Source organism: Zingiber officinale, chromosome 8B (assembly GCF_018446385.1).
Source record: "Zingiber officinale cultivar Zhangliang chromosome 8B, Zo_v1.1, whole genome shotgun sequence".
Lineage (NCBI taxonomy): Eukaryota > Viridiplantae > Streptophyta > Magnoliopsida > Zingiberales > Zingiberaceae > Zingiber > Zingiber officinale.
The window spans coordinates 30,924,665-30,949,547 of record NC_056001.1 but is presented as its reverse complement, the minus strand read 5'-3'; the positions used below and the strand labels follow the sequence as shown (position 1 = coordinate 30,949,547).

The window sequence follows — 24,883 nt, the reverse complement described above, 5'->3', positions numbered from 1 at the left end:
GCACCAATAGGTGTTGGGTTCCTAGGAGCATTTTCTCTACCCCATAAATGGGTTAGAGAGTGTCAACTCCGATTAGAAGGGTAGTTAACCCAACTTTGAGGAAATTGACACTCAAGGAGCATTTTCAAGGTTTTTGTTAACCTTTGAAAATGAAATGGAACTATTATTTACTCCTTGAAAGAGTAAAATGTGCCTAGTGGTGAAAAGTTGATTTTAATCTTAAAAGGCACATATTGGGAAATTCATAAGAGCTACCAAGTTGGGATTTTGGTATGTTCTTAGGAAATTTAAGGCAATCCGGGCCTTAACTTTAAAGTGCTACTCTTGTGGAAAAATGAAATATGCCAACATTTGAGGAATATGCTTAATTTCAATTGGCATAAATTAATCAAGGGAATTAGAAATGCCAATTTAGGTTTTGGCGTTTTCTTGACGCACTTAAGGGCAATCTAGGTTTAAGTTGTAAGTTTAGCTAAGGTTTTAAGGATACTTAGATAGGTAATCTAGGTATATTTTATTTATGCTAAACCTTGCCATGATTGTTTGCTCATAATATGCCATGACATCATATTTTATCTTATGTGTATTTTGCATTCATGACTTATTATGAAAAATACAAGAATACCATGTCATGACATTCATACATCATGTAGTTATAGGATATTTTCTTTTGAAAATTATTTCCTTTTGATGTATGCCATAACATTATCATGCATTAGTTTAATTCCTTGTAATTAAGGATAAATGGCATTTAACAACACTTATTAACAAGTGACATCCTAGGTGGATGTCTAATATCTTTGAAATGTCTAGATAGATATGCATGATCCCTAGATTAGGGCAAAACCAAAATCTACATCTCACAAAGACTATAAGGTGACTTGTATGTGCTTTAGTGCACATTAGATACAAGTGAGATGTTAGGATGATGAACAAAGCTCAAGATGTTGATTTAGTGCATTCATTTGAGTTTTTAAGTTCATCAAAACACATAGTTATGTGGTTTCTCATCATTGGGAAAGCTAATGTACAAGTCATGTGCATTAAGCCCAAGGAATATGGTGGGATATTGGTTTTGAAAAAGTTTTAAAAAATGATTTTGGAAAACCTTGGTGAAGGCTATCTTTTGATAGTAATCACCATTGAATAGTTAGACACAAACTTGAAGAAAACACTAAAGTTTTTGCAAGTTTTCAAGTTTGTGTCAATCTTTGAAAATATGATGTATTTTCATAGAAAACTATTTTTCCTTGATAATATATACCCTAAACAATGTCTACACGAAATTTCATAATTTTTGGATTTTTGTAGAATTTTCTAGGGGTTTCTGAAGTTGACTGAAATGGAATTTCAGCAACTATCAGAGCTCCGATCGATCCATGGATCGATTGGAGTACCTGAATCGATCCATGGATCGATTCAGAAGGCAAATCTCGCGAGCAGTAGCTCGCTGGATCGATCAGCCGATCGATCCAGGTAGTCTGAATCGATCAGTGGATCGATTCATAAAGGTTCAACCGATTGGAACCCAACTCCAATCGATCCAAGTTGCTGATTTTGGCTGGGAAAGCCTGATTTCAGCACTTTGAACCTATTTTTAGTCTAGGTACTCATTCCAAACCCTTAAAATACATTTGGATACATAAAAAGGGTGTTTTCGTGTTGAAAACAAGGATGGAATGGTAAAGGAAGGCTAAGTTGAAGTTTAGGTTGAGGTTTGTTTCAAATTTTGAACATTTGAACCTCAAAACTTCTAAATCTGGGTTTCCTAAAGGTTTAGGGATTCCAAGTCATTGTTGGTGCAATGACAGAAGTTTCCACCATGTCTTTAGGGGGAGGGACTCTTTAAAGACATGAAAATTATTTTTCATGAACCTTGGAAGGTGGTTAACCTTCTGTTGTGAACTTGCTCAAGGTTGAGCATTTAAACTTGAAATGGGGATAAATGGGGAGTGGATATCCTCATCATTTCAAGTGGGAACTCAAGATGTTAGAAAATGCTCAAGGTTGGGTATTTGTCTACATTGAGGAAGAAGTTAAGGATAAATGAAGGGTATGGGACCTTCAATATTGAGTTGATCACAATGAGTAAAAGTGTGATCACGATGAGCAACTCTTCAGGGGGAGAGTCTTCAACAAATGGAGTTGTTGAAGTGTGCCCAAAATTGGAGCATAGGTTGATGTGTGTCCAAAGACGGGTTGATGTTTTTTTGTAGGGGGTTGATGTGTGCCAATAGGGGGAGAATGAAAGGAAGTAAGTTAGGTTTTCCTTACCTAGAGGGAGGAGTTTGCCCTCTTAGGGGGAGAATGGAAAGCTTAATTTATGGGTTCATTACCTAGTGGCATGAAGAAGGAGGCTATAGGATTAGCCTAACTTACATGTGGGATTGTAAGTGTTATTGTGGTATTGTCAAACATCAAAAAGGGGGAGATTGTTGGTGCAATATCCCTCAGGTCAAGGGTGACCTGGTTAACCAAGCTGAGTCTTGGTTAGGGTTTAGATGTTTGACAATAAGACATCAATCGAAGAAGAGTCAAGTAGGTCAAGGTTGACCGGATACTTGATGGAAGTCCTAACTGCAGCTAGGCAGTAGGAAGTCCTAGTGAGTGAAGCTAGGCGTGAGAAATCCTGGTGAGTGAAGCCAGTGAAAGTCCTAGTGAGTGAAGCTAGGCGTATGAAAGTGAGTGAAGCCAGTGAAAGTCCTAGTGAGTGAAGCTAGGCGGAAGGAAATGAGTGAAGCCGTGAAAGTCCTAGTGAGTGAAGCTAGGCGTAAGAAATCCTGGTGAGTGAAGCCAGTGAAAGTCCTAGTGAGTGAAGCTAGGCGTAATGAAAACCCTAGTGAGTGAAGCTAGGTGAAAGTCCCGTGAGTGAAGCCGTGAAAGTCCTAGTGAGTGAAACTAGGCGGATGGAAAACCCTAGTGAGTGAAGCTAGGTGAAAGTCCCGTGAGTGAAGCCGGGCAAGGAAGGAAATCCAGATGGATCAAGGATGATCGGACATCCGGTGTTGGGAAGTCCAAGTAGGTCAAAGGGATTGACCGGATACTTGGCAAGGAAGGAAATCCGATGGATCAAGGATGATCGGACATCCGGTGTTGGGAAGTCCAAGTAGGTCAAAGGGATTGACCGATACTTGGCAAGGAAGGAAATCCAGATGGATCAAGGATGATCGGACATCCGGTGTTGGGAAGTCCAAGTAGGTCAAAGGGATTGACCGATACTTGGCAAGGAAGGAAGTCCGATGGGTCAAGGTTGACCAGACATCTAGTGGAAGTCCAAGTAGGTCAAAGTGTGACCGGATACTTGGCACGACGAGTAAAAGTCCAAGTGGGTCAAAGGGATTGACCGGACACTGGTGGGGAGTCCTAGCAGGTCAAGGAGTGACCGATGCGAGGCATGATGTACCAACAGTCAAGGTTGACCGGATGTTGGTGAGGGAGGTTTGGGACTTGGTTTTGGGCAAAATCATGCGCTGGATCGATCCGTCGATTCAGATGTGGATCGATCGCTGATCGATCCAGCTTCTTTCAGAAACTCGGATCGATCCGTGGATCGATTCAGGTCGCTACGATCGGATCGTCGGATGGACGATCCACTGATCGAGCGCCTGGATCGATCCGTGGATCGATCCAGCGCTTTCGCGCAGGATAGCGCTGGATCGATCCGTGATCGATCCAGCCCCGATCGATTCGGAACATTCGATCGATCGATCCGACCGCTCGGGTTTAAAGCCGCAGCGAGCGTGGTCTTCGCGAACTTTAACGACAACTTCGATTCTCGCCACCTCCACAAGACTCACAAAGCTCGGATCGCGCTTGAAGGATCTTGGAAGCTCTCCAAGTCAAGAGGCGGATCAAAGCCAAGAAGAGAAGCTAGGGTTAGGGTTTGTACTCATTGTAAAGCTTGTAAGCTTCTATTTCTTGTACTCCTTCCCTTTCTTCTTGTATTGAGTCTTGTAGGGCTTCTCCGCCCTTGGTAGTTACCACAAAGGAGGTTTTATTTAGTGGAGGGTGTGTGCGTTGGTGTGGATCCTTGGATTAGTCACCTCTTGTGAGGTGGATACCAAGTAAAATCCTAGTGTTAGCGTTTTATGTTTGTTTCTGTATTTTCCGCTGCACATCCAAGAAGAAACAAGCAACGCCAAGCAACGAAGCGCACCAAGCGAACGCGACGAGCTATTCACCCCCCCCTCTAGCTACTTTTGGTCCTAACATTTTGCACAGACATCTGCTTTTTTTTTGGTTTTGTGTTGACATGAACAACTTTCAGAGCGAAAATAGCATTTGTCGACGCACCGGAGTGAGCTAGAGAACACGGCCGTGCAAAACTTGCACGACCGTGTGGCCAACCAGAAGAGGAGAAATGCACGGCCGTGCAACCCTTGCATGACCGTGCGGCCAATCTAGAGGCGGATCAGAACACGGTCGTGCAACCCTGCACGGTCGTGCTCCCCATGACCAAGGCCAAGCAGCACATGATCGTGCAACCCTGCACAGTCGTGCCCCAGAAGCCAAGTCCCAGCATCACACGACCGTGCCAATCAGCACAGCCGTGCAGCATATCCAGAGCCAAGTTAGGGCATGACCGTGCCGCCGTGCCGCGCACTAGCCTATAAAAGGGGTTTCAACCCCTTTTCCGAGGAAGAGAGCCGGGAGGCGAGCCGACAAGAGGAGAATCGCTTTAGTGTCGTTCCACACCGTCCAGGACATCGATCCAACGACCTTTCATCACCACATCAACTCCAGAAGCAAATGGTTGGATCCGAAGATCACTCATCGTCATTGGATAAGCATACTTCTTCTTTCTCTCTTTGCTTTTGAGGATTGTATGTGCAGATTTACTATGTCTTCGAGTTTTTCTCCATCGTCTATGGAGTAGAGTCCTTGTTCTAGGATGAGGGAGTAATTGTGGATTGGTTTTAATGTAAAACTCATATTACGTTTATATTCATAGGATGATTTCGCTTGCTTTGTTTCGGCTACTCGATCTCTTTGTCGTATTCATTGATTGTGTAGGGATTGCCAACCTCGTAGAGGGAATACCTTAGATCATACACCCAAGGGGCCCTAGTGATAGGGGTAACCCATTCACGGACATCTAGGGTACTTCCTTGAAAGGAGAGGCGACGCCTCCACAAGGAAGTAAGAGACCAAACTAAGCTTCTTAATTCTATCTTTGATAACATCAATAAGAGTCGTGTCCTTGTGATCTACCGAGGCACCCTAGTGACAGGGGTTAACCATAATAAGATTTCATAGAGATCGTCTTTGTTTGGTGCTCAAGGATAGTTGCTTTAGTTTCCAGCAAATGCATGCCGATGGACAATGAGTATAGGATAGTATGAGACACATCAATACCACCACAATGAAATCAAACTTCTAGAACTCTTCATTAACCAAGTTGATTTCTTCTCATTGCTAGTTCTCATCCCCCGCTTTCTAATCTCTTTTCTTAGATTACTTACAACCATCGATAGTGTAGCTAATCCTAAGTGTGTCATCACTAGTGATTATAACCAGTCCTTGTGGGTTCGACAATCTTTTATATTACTGACGATGAATCCGTGCACTTGCGGAATCGTAATAAGTTTTTGGCGCCGTTGCCGAGGACTGCGTCTATAACATTGGTGATAGTTATACTAGATTAGATTAGACTTTGTTTTCTTTTCCTGCATCTTTCCTTTAGTTTGCATTCTTGTTTTTCTTTACTTTATGTATTTTTATTAAAAACACTAAAAATAATATTATTTCATTTTTTTTCTTTACTATAGTTCATATTTTATTTTTGTATGCGAAGAGCTAATCTTTCAGGACAGCTCCTACCATTTGATCCAGAGATTGATAGAACTTTCCTGAAGAGAAGAAACCTATAGAAGGCATTCCAAGCAACACATGAATCTTCAGAGATGGCTGATAAATTGTTGAAGGATTATGCAGCACCTTATGCATGAGGGGTTCAGTCTAGCATCACTCGACCGCCAATCGAAGCTAATAACTTTGAGATCAAGTCTGCAGTAATTCACATGGTTTAGCAGAATCAATTCGGAGGAGGGTCGCACGATGATCCAAACCACTACTTGGAGCTTTTCTATGAGATCTGCGACACCATGAAAGTGAATGGAGTCCCTCCAGAATCAGTAAGGTTATTACTCTTCAGATTCTCCCTGAAAGACAGAGCCAAGCAGTGTCTAAATTCCTTTCCAGCAAACAACATTACATCTTGGGAGCAGTATGAGCAGAAATTCCTAGATAAATTTTATCCACTGAGCAAAACTGCCCACATGAGGAACTTGATTGCAAGCTTCAAACAGGTGGACTCAGAATCATTATTTGAAGCATGGGACAGATTCAAGAGTATGTTGAGACAGTGCCCCCATCATGACCTTAAGAAATGGTTAGTTTTACACACCTTCTACAATTGAATCAACTATCACACGAAGGTATCCCTCGATTCTGCAGCAGGAGGAGCACTGATGAACAAGAGCCTTGATGAACAAGAGCCTTGATGAAGCTGAAGAGATCATAGAGAATGTGACACAGAATCATCATCAGTGGGCATTAGAAAGATCTGGTGGTTCTTTCTCAGGGAACCCAATAAAAGCGTCAGGGAAATTCGATGTAGATGCAGTCACTCTCATGTCTGCAAAGCTGGACGCTCTGACTAAGAAGTTTGAGGCCATGGGAAACAACAATAACACGTCCAATGCGATAGTTTATGTTTGTAAAACTTGCAGAAGTACGGATCATGATCAAGATACTTGCCCCCTAGGGCCAATACAAGCACAAATAAACCAACTTGAGCAGTGTGATGCAATAGTCAGCTACAACCAAAGGAAAAATAATCCGTACTCCAATACATACAATCCAGGTTGGAGGAATCACCCAAACTTCTCATACCGGAACAATTAGGATCAAAGGGCAGCAAAACAAAGCTATCAACCTGGACAATAGAGCTATCAACCTGGAAAACAGAGCTATTCACCTGGGCAGCAGAACTACTCATTAGACAACAAACTTTTTAACAGCAACCTTCACAATTGTCCAGAATTAAAAAGATGCTTGAAGAAGCTCTCTTAGAGCAAAAGGAGATGAAGAATGAGATCAAGCTGTTAACTCAAAGAATGAAAAATTCTGAAAAGTATCAAAAGATGCAAGACAGCCAGATAGCTCAGATAGCTCAATCCATCTCAAGAGGAGAGGGAATATTTCCAGGGAAGCCAGATATAAATCCAGTTGAACATTACAACCGCATTGAGCTGAGGAGCGGACGTATTGTAGGAGACCCCCAAATCATTACTCAGAAGGAACCTGACTCAGAGAAGGAGCCACCTCTCCTAATACCCAATCAGACTTAAAATATGGATGGAGAGGAGGCTACTAAAAGGGTTGAAGAAACTCTTCAAGTTTCCCCACAGAGTCAGACGACTCCTTTCCCTCAGAAACTAATAACCTCCCAGAAGGATGAAGAGTTCAACTGATTCCTGAAGAAGATCAAGGAAATTTACATAGAAGTACCACTGATAGATGCACTGCACCAAATGTCGAAGTTCGCAAAGTTCTTGAAGGGTATTTTATCCAACAGAAGGCAGAAGGGCGACTTCGAGACCGTAGCATTAACCAAGAATTATAGCGCTCTCCTTATGTCAAATTCTCCACCAAAGCTTCAGGATCTAGGAAGTTTCTCCATACTGTGCAAAATTGGTTCTGGACTCATACCGAGAGCTTTCTGCATTTGGGGGCCAGCGTTAGCCTACTTCCGTACTCTTTATGTAAGAAGCTGGGCCTCCAGAACATTAAACTGACCACTATGGCACTGCAATTAGCAGACCATTCATGCAGATACCCAATGGGAATAGTGGAAGACGTGCTAGTAGAAGTGGGTGGATGTATAGTTCCCACAGATTTCATTATCTTGGATATAGAGGAAAACCCCAAGATACCGATCATCCTTGGAAGACCATTCCTTGCCACAACTGGAGTCATCACCGATGTAAAAAGTCACAGGTTATCCTTGGAGATCGGCAAAGAAAAGATCGAGTTTGATTTATCTGATTCCTCCATCTGCAACCCCTCTTCTCAGGGAAATTCTAGCAAGATCAATATACACAAAGTCGAGGAGTGCAGTTTTCATGAGACTTGCCCTCTAGCGAGCAATAAGAAATACATTTGTCTTGCGCAAGCGAAACTGAAGGCGCAGACTGGAGCATTAACCCTAGGAGAAGAGCCGTGCTTCCACGAGTTTAGTCCGCATTAACTGAAATGAGGTCAAGCGAAAGACCTAAAACAAGTGCTTCTTGGGAGGCAACCCAAGGGTTTTTTTTTCATTATAGTTCGTTGTTCTATTTTGGTGAGTTTAGTGGAGCATTTTTATTGTTTCTTTATTTTTTTTTGGATGTTCATTTTCAGGATGTGCAGAGTCTCCATGAGCTGGTTGTGAGCATTTCATGGGCATGGAGGCGTCAAAGGAACCGAATGAGCGAAGGGCGAGTCACTGTGAACCCAAAGGAGTCAGCCGTGTGATCCCACACGGTCATACGAAGCCAACAGAAGAATGAAGGCAACGGGTCGTGCAACCTTGCACGGTCGTGTGGCCTATGCAGAAGAAGGAAGGGCACAGGCCGTGTCACATGGCACGACCGTGCAAGATTGCCAGAGAAAGAGATGACTTGGGTTGTGCCAATTGGCACGGCCGTAAGACGTGTCCAGAGAAGAGGAAGGACTGGGTCGTGCCAACCGGCACGGCCGTGCAACCTTGGCTGAAAGGAGAACAGAGGAGGTCGTGCTAATCGGCACAGCCGTGCAAAGCCCTACCTAACCCGGCCATGTCTATAAGACACGGTCGTGCCCCTACCCGTGTGTGCCGCCCATCCCTCCAAAAAACCCTATTTCCATCTCCTTTTCTCCCAAAAGCCTTCTCATCTCTACTACACCTCATCAACCCTATTTTCCCACCTCTAGACCTCACTTTTGCTTATATCTACATCTAGATCTAAAACTTCTTCAAACCACGAATCCGAAAAGAGAGAAGAAACTTCCCTATTTTTCCTTCCTTCTCCTCCCCTTCCACCCTCAAGACCTATTTCCACAAGAAACTCCTCAAAGCCTTGCACCATGTCACAGATCTTGAAGAGACTTCGTCAAGGAAGCGGTGGATCTGGCGAAGGAGATGCACCAAGAGGCGACAAAGGCAAAGGGAAGGCTTCTACTTCAAAAGGCAAAGGAAAAAGGGTGGCACACGACGAAGGTAATGAAAATGAGTTCAATATTATTTTTAGAAATCATGAACAAAAAGCTAGATATGATATCCTTGTCGCTAGGAAAATCACATGCACTAAATATATGGATACCATTACTATGGACATGTTAGGAATTAGGGATGATGTAGATTGGATGATAAACTCTTTAGACTGGAATGATATTATGTATTCTCATGCACCGACTTACCCCCGCCTAGTCCTTGAATTTTTGAGCTCACTTGATGTTAAATTTTCTTCTGAATATGACTACGTAGGGGTTATAACTTTTCGGATAATAAATAAAGAAGTTCGGTGGACTTTTAGTGATTTCAATAATTATTTTGATTTACCCATTGGTGGTGCCCGAGGATTTGATGATGAAATTAGATGGAATGAATTTTGGACATTGATAACTGGATCAAAAGACTCTTATGAACCCTCTAGAGCCAAGGCATCCCGCATGCAAAACCCGACCTTTAGATACCTTCACCAAGTGATGAGCAAAAATGATCTTTGGTCGAGGAGAGAGTGATGGGGTGGTTAGAAAGATAGAACTCTATTCTCTTTGGGTGATGTTGAATAAAGTTGATTTTGATTCGGGATTTCATTTTTTGCAAACTTTGTGGAGGGCAGCTAAGGCATCTTCGGGGATGATAGTGTTTAGTGGATTGATCACCCAAGTAGCATTCAATCTGGGTTGTGCACTTGATGGATTAGAAGTGATTCATGGTAATAACAAGATCGACATCGATTCTTGTCTTGCTATGAAGATGATTTGTCGGGATGAGAATGTGTTTGCTTTCCCTAGAACCAATGGTTTTCCATTACCCCTTCCTTGCCCCGAGCGCACTTCAATTCGCGACCCCGCGAATTGGGTGATTATTGATTTACACCCCGAGACTGTGCCCTCCATTGTAGAAGAACCCGAGTACCACCAAGAGCCCTCGTCATCAGGATTCCCGCAGCCCTCCGGACATCCGGACCCTCCTAGACACTCTTTTGCATATGGTACGGGATCCTCTAGGTTTGATTTTTTAAACTTCCGTACCTCTTTGGACTCCCTTCATGAAAAGCAAAATACCCAACAACGATTGTTGGAGGGTCGCTTCAAGTTATCTGACGACCAGTTTAGGGAGGTACAAGATCATTTTCAGTTCACTAGGGACTTCTATAGTCAGGTGGCAGGGTTCGTTCAAGACTATGATGTTGACCAAGAAAGAATGAGAAATTTTATGGATGATATGGATATCACTATACAATAAGTAGATGCCCTGTATCAATATCATCAACACCTTGGCCATCTTCCTGGTATGCCTAGATTTCCCCCTGACACACATCGGGGACCCCCTTATCCCTCACCCCGCCACCATATTGATTTCATCAGGACGATGAAAAGTCTAAGTCTTGGGGGGTGTTGTATCTGTCTGCACCACAACCTGAGTCGAGTTTTCACGTTTTCTTTTCTTTTTGCATTTTCTTTCTGCTTTGCATATTTTTATTATCAGTCTGTTTTGTTTATCTGCATTTTTCTAGTTTCATGTTTTTATTTGCATCTCATTTGCACTTTGCTTTGTTTATTCGTATTTCTAGTTTTGAGACATATTTGAGAACATCAAACCTTCTACTTTTTCTGCTACTTGTCCGATAGTAAAATGACTAGCATTTTCTTAGTTTATGAGTTGTCAAGATAGTGTTAGTATGTTTGGTGTATCTCCTTTCTCTATCTCTAGTAGCATGAAATAAGCTAAGTATTGTACGGAGTTTGGTATAAGTTTTGGTCTAACCTTAAGGATCTTATTTACACTACACCTAAGTACTTAAGCTTGAAAAGTAGAAATATTTTTGGAATAGTTATGATTCATCTAAATTGTTTAGTACTTGTGTTCCCATGGGGATTTCTTATTTACATTTTGGTTACTAGATGACCTTGGATCATGGAAGCTCATTTGAAAAAATCTAAATCCCAACATATGCATCCCGCATGTGTGATTAGTGCTACACTATAGCACCAAAAAAAATAAGGGATAAAAAAATAGTTGTCGTGAGTGGAAACTAACAATTCACCCCTTTGAGACCGAGTTAGGTTACTGGGGAAATGAATATTATGCTTCTCTTGATTCCGAGAAGTATCCTTTGAGACCTTGTGTAACTTAAGAAAAATGAACCATGTGTGTGGTAGGTAAGTGTCTATCACCGGAAACATTAGGAACTCAATTGCATGATGACTTAGCTAGGACAAAGAATTGAAACTTGAAGAGTTTGAGCTACTTATTGCACCGAGCACAAAGAACATATGCTTAGGTCATACTTAGGTAACTCCACAATCATGCTTATCAATGAAACTAGTTGATAGAGTTAGGCGAATGCACTAGGGATTATGAAACACATGCCAGGCGCTCATGAACATAGTTTGTAGTGTTTTGCTTGAGGACAAACAAAGGTTCAAGTCTGGGGGTGTGATGTGTGTAAATATTATGATAGTTTATGCATGCTTTTATGCACATTTACTTGCTTTATACGTACGTATCCTTTGTATGATCACCTCTTTTATCATGTATTTATCATATATACTCTTTTGTATAGATATCTGCTCTTCGTTTGGTTGTGTGTTGACAGGAACAACTTTCGGAGCGAAAACAGCATTTGTCGATGCACCAGAGTGAGCTAGAGAACACAGTCGTGTAAACCTTGCACGGCCGTGTGGCCAACCGGAAGAGGATAAATGCATGGTCGTACCCTTGCACGACCGTGTAGCCAACCAGAAGAGGAGAAATGAACAGTTGTGCAACCCTTGCACAGCCGTGCGGCCAATCCAGAGGTGGATCAGAACACGGTCGTGCAACCCTGCACGTCCGTGCTCCCCATGACCAAGGCCAAGCAACACACGACCATGCAACCCTGCACGGTCGTGCCCCCAGAAGTCGAGTCCCAGCATCACACGGTTGTGCCAATCGTCACGGCCGTGCAGCGCATCCAAAGCCAAGTTAGGGCACGGTCGTGCCGCCGCGCCACACCCTAGCCTATAAAAGGGGTTTTAACCCTTTTTCGAGGAAGAGAGCCGGGAGGCGAGCCGACAAGAGGAGAATCACTTTGGTGTTGTTCCACGCCGTCTAAGACATCGATCCAGCGACCTTTCATCACCACATCAACCCCAGAAGCAAAGGGTTAGATCCGAAGATCACTCATCGTCATTGGATAAGCATACTTCTTCTTTCTCTCTTTGCTTTTGAGGATTGTATGTTTAGATTTACTATGTCTTCGGGTTTTTCTCTAACGTCTATGGAGTAGAGTCCTTGTTCTAGGATGAGGGGGTAATTGTGGATTGGTTTTGATGTAAAACTCATATTACGTTTATATCCATTGGATGATTTCACTTGCTTTATTTCGACTACTCAATCTCTTTGTCGTGTTGATTGATTGTGTAGGGATTGCCAACCTCGTAGAGGGAATACCTTAGATCGTACACTCGAGGGGCCCTATTCACAGACATCTTGGGTACTTCCTTGAAAGGAGAGGTGACGCCTCCACAAAGAAGTAAGAGACCAAACTAAGTTTCTTAATTCTATCTTTGATAACATCAATAAGATTCATGTCCTTGTGATCTACCGAGACGCCCTAGTAACAGGGGTTAACCATAACAGGATTTCATAGGGATCGTCTTTGTTTGGTGCTCAAGGATAGTTGCTTTAGCTTCCGGTGAATGCTTGTCGATGGACAATAAGTATAGGATAGTATAAGACACGTCAATACCACCACGATGAAACTGAACTCCTAAAACTCTTCATTAACCAGGTTGATTTTTCTTGTTGCTAGTTCTCATCCCTCGCTTTCTAATCTCTTTTCTTAGATTACTTACAACCATCGATAGTGTAGCTAATCTTAAGTGTGTCATCACTAGTGCTTATAACCAGTCCTTGTGGGTTCCACAATCTTTTATATTACTGATGACAAATTCGTGCACTTGTAAAATCGTAACAAGCATCATAATAAAAACCAAATGACCAAATAAATATCCTCGTGATCTGCAGGGGGACTAGCGACTGGAATTCTCCGAATAGCCTCAACCTGAAAATAGTGATAACAACAGGGTGAGTCAACTCCTCGGCGGGTAACTACTGACATGTATAGTAAGAAATAACTAATAGCAATAATTATGCGTATAGTCTCTTGATATAGTAATGATAAAATGTAAACTGAAATAAACAGGAGAAAAACTGTACTAACCAGGACCTGGTATAGAGATAACAAGGTCATCAGACTGAGAGTATCATAAATCCTGTATGCATGTCAAACATATGCATCCACCAAATATGCAGCAAATAAGTGCAGCAAACACAAGCAATAAATGCATCAATACATATGATGTCAATGACATGTTCTGGTCACCCCTAATGCCAATCAGTCATCTCACACACGATGGTGAAACCGAGTGGGTAGGGTTGTGACAACCGTGCACTCTTCCATCACTGCTCCTGAGTGACCGAGTGGACGGGATGCTGTCGAAGTACACCTATCCTCCTTATCCCAAATCATAAGTGGGGGAGCACAATACTCTCATCTCCCTGAGCCAGTCCAGAGGATGGATCCATGTCCTGCTACAATGCTGCGTCACACTACCCATGAGTGGACCAATGGAGCCCTTGACAAAGCAACCTGCTGCAACACACCCTGCCTGATAAGAACTACTAACCCATGAGTGGTTGTGTGTGCAAATCCATGTAACTGGCGATGTGCTCAACAATAATGGAGCCAACAATCGCACAGCATGCAATCATGCGAGATGATGCATGACACTAAGCCTAGAAATATCCTGATCCTATCCATCTCTACATAATGTGTACCATAGGACAAATGGATCAAATCAATGGTCTAGGTACACAGATCAGATATGGTATAAAAACCTAGGTCCTGAACATAATAAGGCATGGTATATCATTACCTTAGGGGCATATATAATCAAAGGAATATGAATGCAATAGCAGGAAATAAATATAGCATGCTCAGGTAATAGATAATGACATACCGATGCAACAGTGAACATAAATATTACTATTTGTTAAATATTACTAATCAAAGGAATATGAATGCAATAGCAGGAAATAAATATAGCATGCTCAGGTAATAGATAATGACATACCGATGCAACAGTGAACATAAATATTACTATTTGTTAAATATTACTAAGCATATCAATATGACATATCAAAATAGATAAGTCAAGATACCCGCCTCCAATAGAAAGGTCTAATCCAGCCCAAATCCGACGTCAAGATGCTCGTCTCGCGTCAAAGTCCTGTGTCACCAATATATATACCTTTTTATTTAGCTACAACTCAAATGAATAGCTAAATAAAATCCTTAAGAACGATTTAGGGAAAAACCCTAAACCATAAACCTCAACCTATCTAAATTAAATCCAACGGTTAATTAGGGTTAGTTACCTAATCCCCAATCAACTCATTAGATTAATAATCCAACCCTAATTTCATTTACACATAAACAACTAATTTTGTAATTCATTTCCTACACTTACCTAAATTCACAGCCGTGATTTGTGCTAGAATTCAAGGTAAATAGCTACTGATGAAGGGTCGTTTGCTACTGGAATGAGGGGTTGCCAGCTGCTGCAATTCAAGGTAAGCAGCTGCTGGACAAGAACACCTCAGAACGAAACCACGTTGCTAAATTCTTCCCTACTGATCAAAAAAATCAACCACGAGATCAAATCAAGGAATGAAAATCACTAGTCCAACCATAACCTAATTCCCACCAAAACTATTCCTCTTACCTCTTCCTCTCCACTGGTGAAATCCACTGGAGAACTCTTCAAGTGACAGCAATGCTCTGCCTTCAGCCCTCCCCTAATATTTCCCTCTTCCAGCGACGACTGTGCCCGACGGTAGGACGTTCACAGCGAAGATCGAAGAGGAGTGAGGCGGCGATGAAGAGAGGGCACGACTGGTGTTGTGATCCCAGGGCATAGAGGGAAGGTCGGCTGGAGAAAATCAGCGTCGAGGATGGCTAGGGCAGGGATGGCTAGGCCAGAGAAGGACGGTGATGTCGCGTGCCTAAGGAGGAGGAAGTCGGTCGGCTGTGAGCCCAACCTAGGCCACGGGAAAATCGGTCGAATCGGGCGACGGTGGCTTGGTGGCGTCACCGATCTGGCCTCCAGAGGAGAGGAAAGTTGTTGTCAGTAGGCGGCAGGCGGTGGCGACCGGCGATCGGCTTAGAGGGGTGTGACGTCAAACGGCGGTGCGAGCTCGACGAAGAAGAAGAGAAGGAGGCTTCGGCGCTGCTCGACGTCGTGAGAGGGAGAGGAAAAGGAAGGGGTTCGACGGTTTGAGAAGATGGAAATCGTCGGGTTGGGGGAAGAATCGGGCGGAGAGGAAACGAAGGAAGGAAAGAAAAAGAAAGAAAAAAAATTGAAAAAGAGAAATAAAAATAAATTAAATTAAACATTTCCTCGTTTAAATGGGGTAGCCTAAACAGGCTTTCCCGTGACCCAATTTTTATCCCCGTAACCTACACCATACAGCCTCCGAAAAATTCTTAGAAAATTTTTAAAAATTCCAAAAAAATCCCTTATAGTTATTCTCCCTTTTTCAGTATTTTACAAAAAGACTATAGTTATTAACATGCTCTTAAGCCCCCTAGATAGTGTGTTATCCATTCCATCTCATCTCCTTAGTTACTCCACCTCCACATCCTCTGTCACCCCATTGGTGCCATATCCTACACCTATATCATTTACATTGTGAGTCTATCGACCCACAAATATATTTCCCACAAGTAGGTACATGATAGAAACAACAGGGCAATATTTAAAACCAGGAATTATGAACATGAACTTTCTTTTACAATTTAACTTCAAGGAAAATCAAACATGCTATAATATCCACAATAAAAGAACTTCAACATCATTTACTATGAGTACAAGTTGTATTTGATAACATACAAAATAAGGAAAACTTCAACATAATTTACCAGCGGTAAGCATGATGTATTTGTGGTAACCTTTATTAAAACACAATCATTCAGTCCATATTCATGACCCGTGGGAGGTACCTCTTAAGAGAACATAAATCGTTCATTCATAGTCATTCTACATTTTTTTTATTCATGTTTGGAAGAGTCCTCCTTGGAGCTCACCCCAGAACACCCATCCCGTATTGTCATCACCCATACCATATTCATTCAATATACCATATGAGGATAAAATAAAACACAACCAAAATATATTATTGCACGCATGTAAATAGGCATGGTTACTATACTAACATTCATACATGATCTATTGGGAATTGTATGCAAAATGAATATGAATCAAAGGATCATAAAGAAATAATGGAACAACAAATACTTTTCATGCATAATCTATTGGTAAATCTTTGCAGAATTTATACAACTTAAGGACTTAAAGGAAATAATGTTAGCACCACTACTTAACAATACCACTTCCTATTAGAGAGAACTACCCAGAAAAGAGGGATCATTTATCATCTCACGGTCACATTCTCAATGAACCAAAACTCCATTTTGACTTTGATCAGAGCTTCCAAAGCGATTTTAAAGAGCCAACACCCAAAATCAAATTGCAAATCCCACAATTTACATGCATAGTGATTAAGCCTATTCTCATAAGAAGAGCTACATAAAACACCAAACATTTCATGAACAGCTTTGGCATTTCAAGATAGCAAGGAGAAACAACCACTAATGAAATTTGAACAGAGGTATAGCAAGTTTTCTGTTATGAAAGTAAACTAAAATTGAATTGCAATCCCACCCTCTTTTTTCACATTTTCATCTATCATGAAGTAACGAACAAGATCTTTGATTCGAATCACAATCTCCAAATCAAACCCCCACTTTTAGATCTGCCCAAGAACACAAAACTGACTTGTCTTGAAGAAACAAGATAGATACAAGATTGTTCGCAACCTACCGAACATGTCCCGAGGAAATCCAGAGTTATAACAAAAAACAAGAACACAACAAATCGCAAATCACCTTCTACACCCCTTACTAAAATTCATCAAGACAAGACAAACAAATTCTGATTTCAGTCGCATATACTGAAGCAAAAGGAATCTGGAGCAAAACATAGAAAATCGAGCAAAAATCCCTAGCGTCGAATAGGAGAACATCCAAACCCTTATTCTTGCCTACCTAAAGAAAACCTATCTCATACCTACAAGGGGAAAAGCTACTTGCCTTTCCCTATTTAGCGCCACTGTCGGGTGCAAGGAGGAAGTGACTAGTGGGCTGGATTAGAAGGAGGAGGAAGATTGGTTTGTCGATGATCAGCGGCCAATGAGGAACAACTGTACGAGAATCAGGAGGCAAGGTTGAAGCTTGTTGTTGGCTTCGGGCTGCTTCGGCAAACGAGCAACATCGAATAGCTGGACCGGGCGGAGCAGCGTCGATGGGGAGTGGTATATGGAAAAAAAAATCGGGAGAGGGGTGAGCGGAGGAAGGCTTTAGGACAATTAAACTTAGGGTTTAATAATGAACTTAGGTTTATATACTCAATTAACTCCCAACTTAATTGGGTGTTACAACAAACTTTTATTGGGTTTAATAGATCTATCCCCTTAAAATTTGTTATACGAATTCATTTAAAATCCTAAAAAAATTCTAAAATTTCCTAGAAAATTTTATAAGTTCATTTCTTAATAAACATCTATTATTTTATTTTAACCTGACTCGTGGGACCTTACACTAAATCTATTCACTATTAATCTCAATGGCGGAGGTGTTCTTTTAATTCTATTCTTAGTGAATTCATCTTTATTTCTTTTGAAATTATGATTTGGTGGCAAAAAATATTGGTGCAAGGGGCACTAGATAGTCGAACCTAAGTTTTGATGTTAGTAAAAGGTTCAAAGTTAAGTTTCATTATGATCTAATAAGGTTGACTAATAGTGCAGGCAGTTTGACCAAAAAGTCCTAGTAGGTCAAGTTGATTGTATACTAGGCAAGACAAAAGTCATAGTGGACGCTAGGCAAAGGAAAAACCCTAGTTACAGCTAGGTAAGGAAGTCCTAGTCTATGGAATTGGTAAAAGAAGTCCTGGTCTAGTAGACTGGGTAGATGATTTGGTAGATCAAGGGCATTAGGCAGAAGTCCTAGTGGTCGAGGACACTAGGCGGGAAGTCCTGAGGGTCGAGGACACCAGGTAGAAGTTTAAATGGTTCGAGGACCATACGTCTAGAGAAAAGTCCCGAAGGTCAAGATTGGATATTGAGCAAAATTTTAAATAGGTTTGGAGAACTTATGTTTGGCAAACATGTAGTCTCTCTAAGAGGAGTGGGTGAGGAAATGTTCTCTGAGAGAAAATAGTAGGCATCAATCTGACCTAAGGTTTCACTAAAAACTAAAAAGTCAAGACCAGACAATATTGAGACTGTCAAATTATTTTTTTTCTCTGTTATTATTATTCTTGTTGTGCTAACTCTGTGATATGGGAAGGTAACCAGAGTCAAGGGATTCCGAGCGCCTGGAAGGGATCCAGGCGTTCGGAGGTCTGGACAACCAGATGCACCCATGTGTAAAGCTAAGTTGCCATGCCTTGGTCGGCTAGCACACGTCAACTTCCAGGTGCCTGAGAGGAATCCATACATTGGGAAGTGATAGAGGCAACTTGAATAGAACTTTGATGAGGTGTTGCTACGTCAGCAGTCTAGGCGCCCGGGAGTGGTCTAGGCACTTAGAGTTTGATAACTTAGCGATGAAGGTGGATCGTATAAGCCTCAGTGGAGGCACTTGGAGATGCTCTAGATGCCTAGAATAGGCTATAAAAAGAGCCTTCGACCAAAATCTCAAAACAACATTCTTCTACGCTGATCAACTCTCACGCTGCTATGAAACTCTACTATAACACTGAAATACTGCTCCGACAACTACGATCAAGCCTACACTTCATTCTTGTGTCAGTATATTTAATTTCTATACTTGGTATTCATATTCTATTCTTTGTACTTAATTGAATCTTTAATGGATTGCCTAATGAAAGTGATCAACGATCACATGCATTTGACTAGTAGTACATACTGTGAATCAAGTAAAAACAAATCTTGTTAACATTGTGTTTATTTCTCTTATTCTTTATTTCTACTGTTATCTCTCTAGTTTCAAAAAACCCTAAAAAAGTGACACACGCAATTCACCCCTTCTAGCACTCTATTCAATCCTATAAAAAATTGTGTATGACAATCAGAATAACTCGACTTCTTCCTATATTTCAATCTGATTGACTTTGATCTCTCCATACATATTGGGCATTTTAAGATCTCAGCGGTACTCCATCCTAATAGCATACCATAAGTCAAAAAGTCATTTATGGTCCATAAAAAAGTAGCCTTCATTACAAATATCTAAATTATATGAACAACATATATAGGAAAACCTTTGTCCTATAGTTGTTTCAGTTCTACAATCAGTGGTTGCATATAAATTGTTGGAATATGCCGGATGTGGTGTTTGCAAAAACATGTTTTATAAACATGCACAATGGAAAATAAAATAATAATAATTTCTAAATTATTACATCACACGCATTACATGCATATAAGGATACAACATGTCAAACATGATCGCATAATTAAATTTTTACGGAAAGTAAATTTACGCTAGGTGTACCTTACGAATGACCTGTAACAAGAAGGGCATCACCATAGCGACGTTGTCGAACCTCGCCTCTATTTGTATCCACGTTGAGCTCTTCAAGACAAATCCTTGAGTACAAGTCTCTCCTTCGAAAGTTACTAGCCACGAGCAAAGAAAAGGGATCAAGAGGAAGAAGAGAAGCACACAAGGGAGAGTTTTCTCCCTTGTGGTGGTCACGGCAACAAGGAGAAAACTTCTCCTTGTTGTTGTGTGGTCGGCGGCAAAGAGAAGGGGAGAGGGAGAGGAGAAGAGAAATTGGGTTAAGGTTTTCTAAAAACCTCACAAGCCAATTAATGAAAATTATGTATAATTTTGTCTCACCCATATCAATATATAGCCCTCATTAATGAGTTGGATTGGAAAGCTCAAATCCAACCCATTATCCCTTAACCAAAAATTAGTCCATTAACCCTTTAGTTTGGTTCACAACTAAACTAAATTGGTTCATGACTAATTCATGATTAAACCAAATATGTGTTGGATCGGAAAGAACGCTAGAGGGGGGTGAATAGTAATCGTCGAAAATTGATAATTAAATCAAGTACGCAGCGGAAGAGAAAAATAAGAAAAACGCTAACAAACCAAGTTTTACTTGGTTCGGAGCCTTTGTCGACTCCTACTCCAAGGCCCACACTCGTCGAGTGCTTTCGTCGGGTAATCCACTAATAGTTCATAAAAAGGGTTACACAATAAGTACAAGAACTATAATATAAAATTACCGATAACAAGGGAAATAAAAATCAGAGTCTCAGGTTGTCGGAGAAGCTTCACAGTGTCGCAGGAGCGTCTTTGGAGCAGCGCGCAAGAAGGCAATTGCAGAAGAATGTTGTTCTCCTTTGCTCCTGGCGGAAGGCTGCTTATATAGGTAGTTCCAGGTGCCTGGATCTCTTCCGGGCGCCTGAACCATGATGTCAGCCAATCCAATCAGCGCGCTCCAAGCTGGCGACGAGATAACTTTTGGCATTCCGGGCGCCCAGACCAACTTTTCCAACAGCCTTTATTCCTACAAAATAAAGTTAGTCCGAGACAATACAAGTTATATTACCCTGCAAAACAAATGTTAGCATAATTATAGTCAAAAGTAGTAATTAGATTCTGTCTCCTCGAGACCAGAATCTAGTCAAGATCTCAACTTAGATTTTCTAAATAGATCTAAGTTAGATTGACGCCTACTGTTTCCTCAAACGGGAAATGCGTCCTCACCAAGTCACTCTCCTCCAGTGACTTACCTTAACTAACTACTTTTCCAGACATCCGGTTAGCCTGTTGACCTATCTGGACTTCATGCCAGCTATCCGATCGGCCCGTTGACCAAAATAGACTTCGTGCCAGATATTCAGTCAGTCCGTCGACCTATCTAGACTTTATACCAGCTTTTATACCAGCTACCCGGTTGGCCCGTCGACCTAACTATATTTCTTGCTAGATATTCAATCAGCCTGTCGACCTATCTGGACTTCGTACCAACTATCCGGTCGGCCCGTCAACCTAGCTGGATTTCTTGCCAAATATACGGTCAGCTCGTCGACCCATCTGAACTTCTCCTGCACACTTAGTTAAATCGTTAGATTACATTAAACCTAACTTAACTTACTTTTTCATTCATCAAAACCTGAGTTAGACCGTTAGTGCAATCTGCACCAACAATATGGTCCAACTCTTCCATAAGATATGTGGCACATCCGTGCTTCCATTGCGACAAATATTTCCATATTTGTCTTATGTATGGTCCAACCAAACATTTATCTCTTGATCTAAGAATCTTATTCTTTAACTTATTTTATGACTTTTAGAGACTTGTTAGTATGTGTGACTCAATATGTTAACAGTTTATCTTGGTTGTCCATAATTAACTACTTAATTATAGAACGATCATAAATGACATCTAGTAGTACATCATGATCCCCAATTAGTCATAAAATCATAGTTGATCTTAGAATTAATTATAAACCCTTCAGAAGCTACAGTGAGTCATGCCTCATTCCTTTCACTCGTCTTATACCCACTTAGTTTAGGACATGGTCTATGTGTCTTGTGTTGGTGCGGGAAGCATCAGACGATCGAACCCAAGTTTTTGATAATGGCAAAGGGTTCAAAGTTAAGTCGTCATGTGATCTAACAAGTTCATGGAGCTTGCAGGAAAGTCCTAAGTGATACTTAGGCAAAAGTCCTAGCTGCGGTTAGGCAGGTGAAAAACCCTAGGGGGTGATAACCCTAGGTCATAGGGGGTGGAAACCTTATGTGGAAAGTCTTGGCGGGTCGAGAGCTTTAAGCAAAAGTTCTAGGGGGGTAACCCTAGGTGGAAAGTCCTGGTGTCACGAACCAAGTGAAAGGCTGGACGGGCCGGGAAGCGGAAGTCCAGCAGAAAGTCCGGAAGCTTCGAACGTTGAGCAAAAGTCCAGTCGATCTGGAGGATCGCACTGACAACAGGTAAATCTCCTGAGTGGAGTAGGTGAGGACGCGTTCCCCATAGAGGGAACAGTAGGCGTCGGGTCGATCTAGGGTTTCCAGTTGGAAATCCGAAGTTAGACCTGGACAGTCCGATGACTGTCGATTATATCACTTATAATATGTCTGTGCTAACTTTGTTTTGCAGGGTTTTGTGTTTGAGACTAACACATTTTGCAGGAACAAAGAAGCACATTTGTCCTCAGATGAACAGTGTCCGAGGCGCCTCCATGGGATTTGGAAGCGCCTCGGGTGCAAGCCGAAGCCAGCTGTCCAGAGGAGCTGGAGGCGCCTTGGACCAGGCGTTGGAGGCACCTTGGACCAGCCTTGAGGCGCCTTCAATGAGATAAGACGCGACCAGATCAGAGCTGATCCACGCGTGCGACTCGGCGGCCTAGAGGCGCCTCGGACAGGCTTGGAGGAGCCTCCAGCACTGTTTAAAAGGGGGGTCGAGGCAGAGGCTCAGAACATCAATTCAAAAGCTGTTATTCATCAACGTGCTGCTCAAAAAATGACCCGGCGAAGCTACGACGAGTTTTCGACAACCCAAAGCTACAAGTTTTCCTCTTCGTGTTGTCGGTATAAGTTACTGTTAGTACTTTCAATTGTAATCTCTTTTTGTACCAAATTTGCGATTTGATAGTGAATTGCCCACAGTAATCGCTCAACGAGCGAGGGTCTTAGAGTAGGAGTCGCCCAAGCCTCCGAACCAAGTAAAAACACTTGGGTCTTTTTCTGTGTTTGTTTTTATTGTTATTTCCGCTGCATTACACTCGAACGCTTTACGAATTCGAATCGAACGAAATAGCCACGAGTGCTATTCACCCCCCCTCCCCCCCTCTAGCACTTCTCGATCCAACATCTTGTCCCTAATAGGTTGACTATGTCACACCTAGCCCAAGTAATACTTCCTTGTTCTACCGATTCAAATTACTCGTACATGTGTACAAGAGTCTCACACTCTTAACATGTGATGCTTTGGCCAAAGACTTTGAGTAATAATCCTAACGAGTGGCCATAGGGTATACGTCTCTTCGCAAGGAGCGGTGAATCCTGTGTGGGTTATCCAAACACCTTCAGGCACTTCAACTTATACCTAATCATCTCGGGTCCACACCTCAATGAGATGCTTGCTTAAGATGTCAAAGTATAAGTCTCCATGACCAAGATGACTTGTATACCTCAAGTCGAGGGAAACTTACACTCGTGCTATAGTAAGAACTTCACAGACATATTTATATATATGTAGAGAACCATATGAAGTCTTACAGTGAGTCACTCCAATGAACTAGTTACCATAACCAACATCCACATTTAACTCTCGACATCCCAATGTCTCCAGCTAGTGAGAAAATAGCTGCTTGGCCGAACAAAGGAGTATAACCCGTGCTAGTCTTACAGAATTGATGGTGTCCGAAAACATCAATTCGATGACTAGGAAAATTTCAATATATTTATAATTATACATGTAGATATAATCACTAGTTATGATCCAATCAAAAATTCTCTCATGCTATGAATTATATTATAGACATTCAGTAATGAGTTTAAGATAATTAAACATATAATATGTACTCAAATAGTGAATCTATACTTATTAAATAAATAGAAAAAAAATCGTAAGGCGATTGCCTTAGGACATCCCTCAAATTCTAACACTCCCACTTGGCTTAAAGCCAATCATCACAGTGTCCTAAACCGTAAGCACAGACATGACTCTCAAACTTGCTTTGTGGTAGAGTCTTTGTCAAAGGATCCGTTAGATTCCTTTCAGTGGGAATTTTCTTGAGTTGTATTTCTTTCCAACTAATGATCTCCCTGATCAAATGATAATGGCAAAGTACATGCTTTGATCCCTGATGAGACCTCGGTTCCTTTGCTTGCGCAATGGCTCCAGTGTTGTCGTAGTAAACAGGTAATGCTTCAATAAAAGATGAAACCACTCCAAGTTCAGTAACGAACTTCTTGATCCAAACTGCTTCCTTTACTACTTTCGAAGCTGCAATGTATTCCGCCTCACAAGTAGAATCTACAACAGTGTCTTGCTTGGAATTTTTCTAACTAACTACACCTCCATTTAATATAAATATGAATCCAGACTAGGACTTGGAGTTATCTTTGTCCGTCTGAAAACTAGCATCTGTATATTCGCGTATGGTCATATCACCATCTCTATAAACTAAGAACATATCCTTAGTTCTTCTTAAGTACTTAAGGATCATCTCAACAGCCACCCAATGATCCATTCTTGAATCAGACTGGTATCTGCTCGTAACACTCAGAGCATATGATACATTGGGTCTTGTACATAACATAGCATACATGATAGATCCTATTACGGACGCATAAGGTATCTTATCCATGCAAATCCTCTCGTCTTCTGTGTGTGGGTACATAGACTTCGAAAGCTAAATTCCATACCTCATAGGTATGAAACCTTTCTTGGATTTAGACATGCTAAATCATTTTAGCACTCTGTCTATATATGTCGACCGTGAAAGACCAAGCCACCTTCTCGATCTATCTCTATAGAT

At 41.6% G+C, this 24,883-nt stretch overlaps 1 non-coding gene across 1 annotated transcript; it reads right to left on the bottom strand.

Annotated features, from left to right (window-relative positions):
* Positions 1-6,276: 6,276 nt before the first annotated feature.
* On the bottom strand, positions 6,277-6,382 carry LOC122018259. The gene has a single exon (XR_006121686.1). It is a non-coding gene; the product is annotated as a small nucleolar RNA R71 (small nucleolar RNA).
* Positions 6,383-24,883: the final 18,501 nt, after the last annotated feature.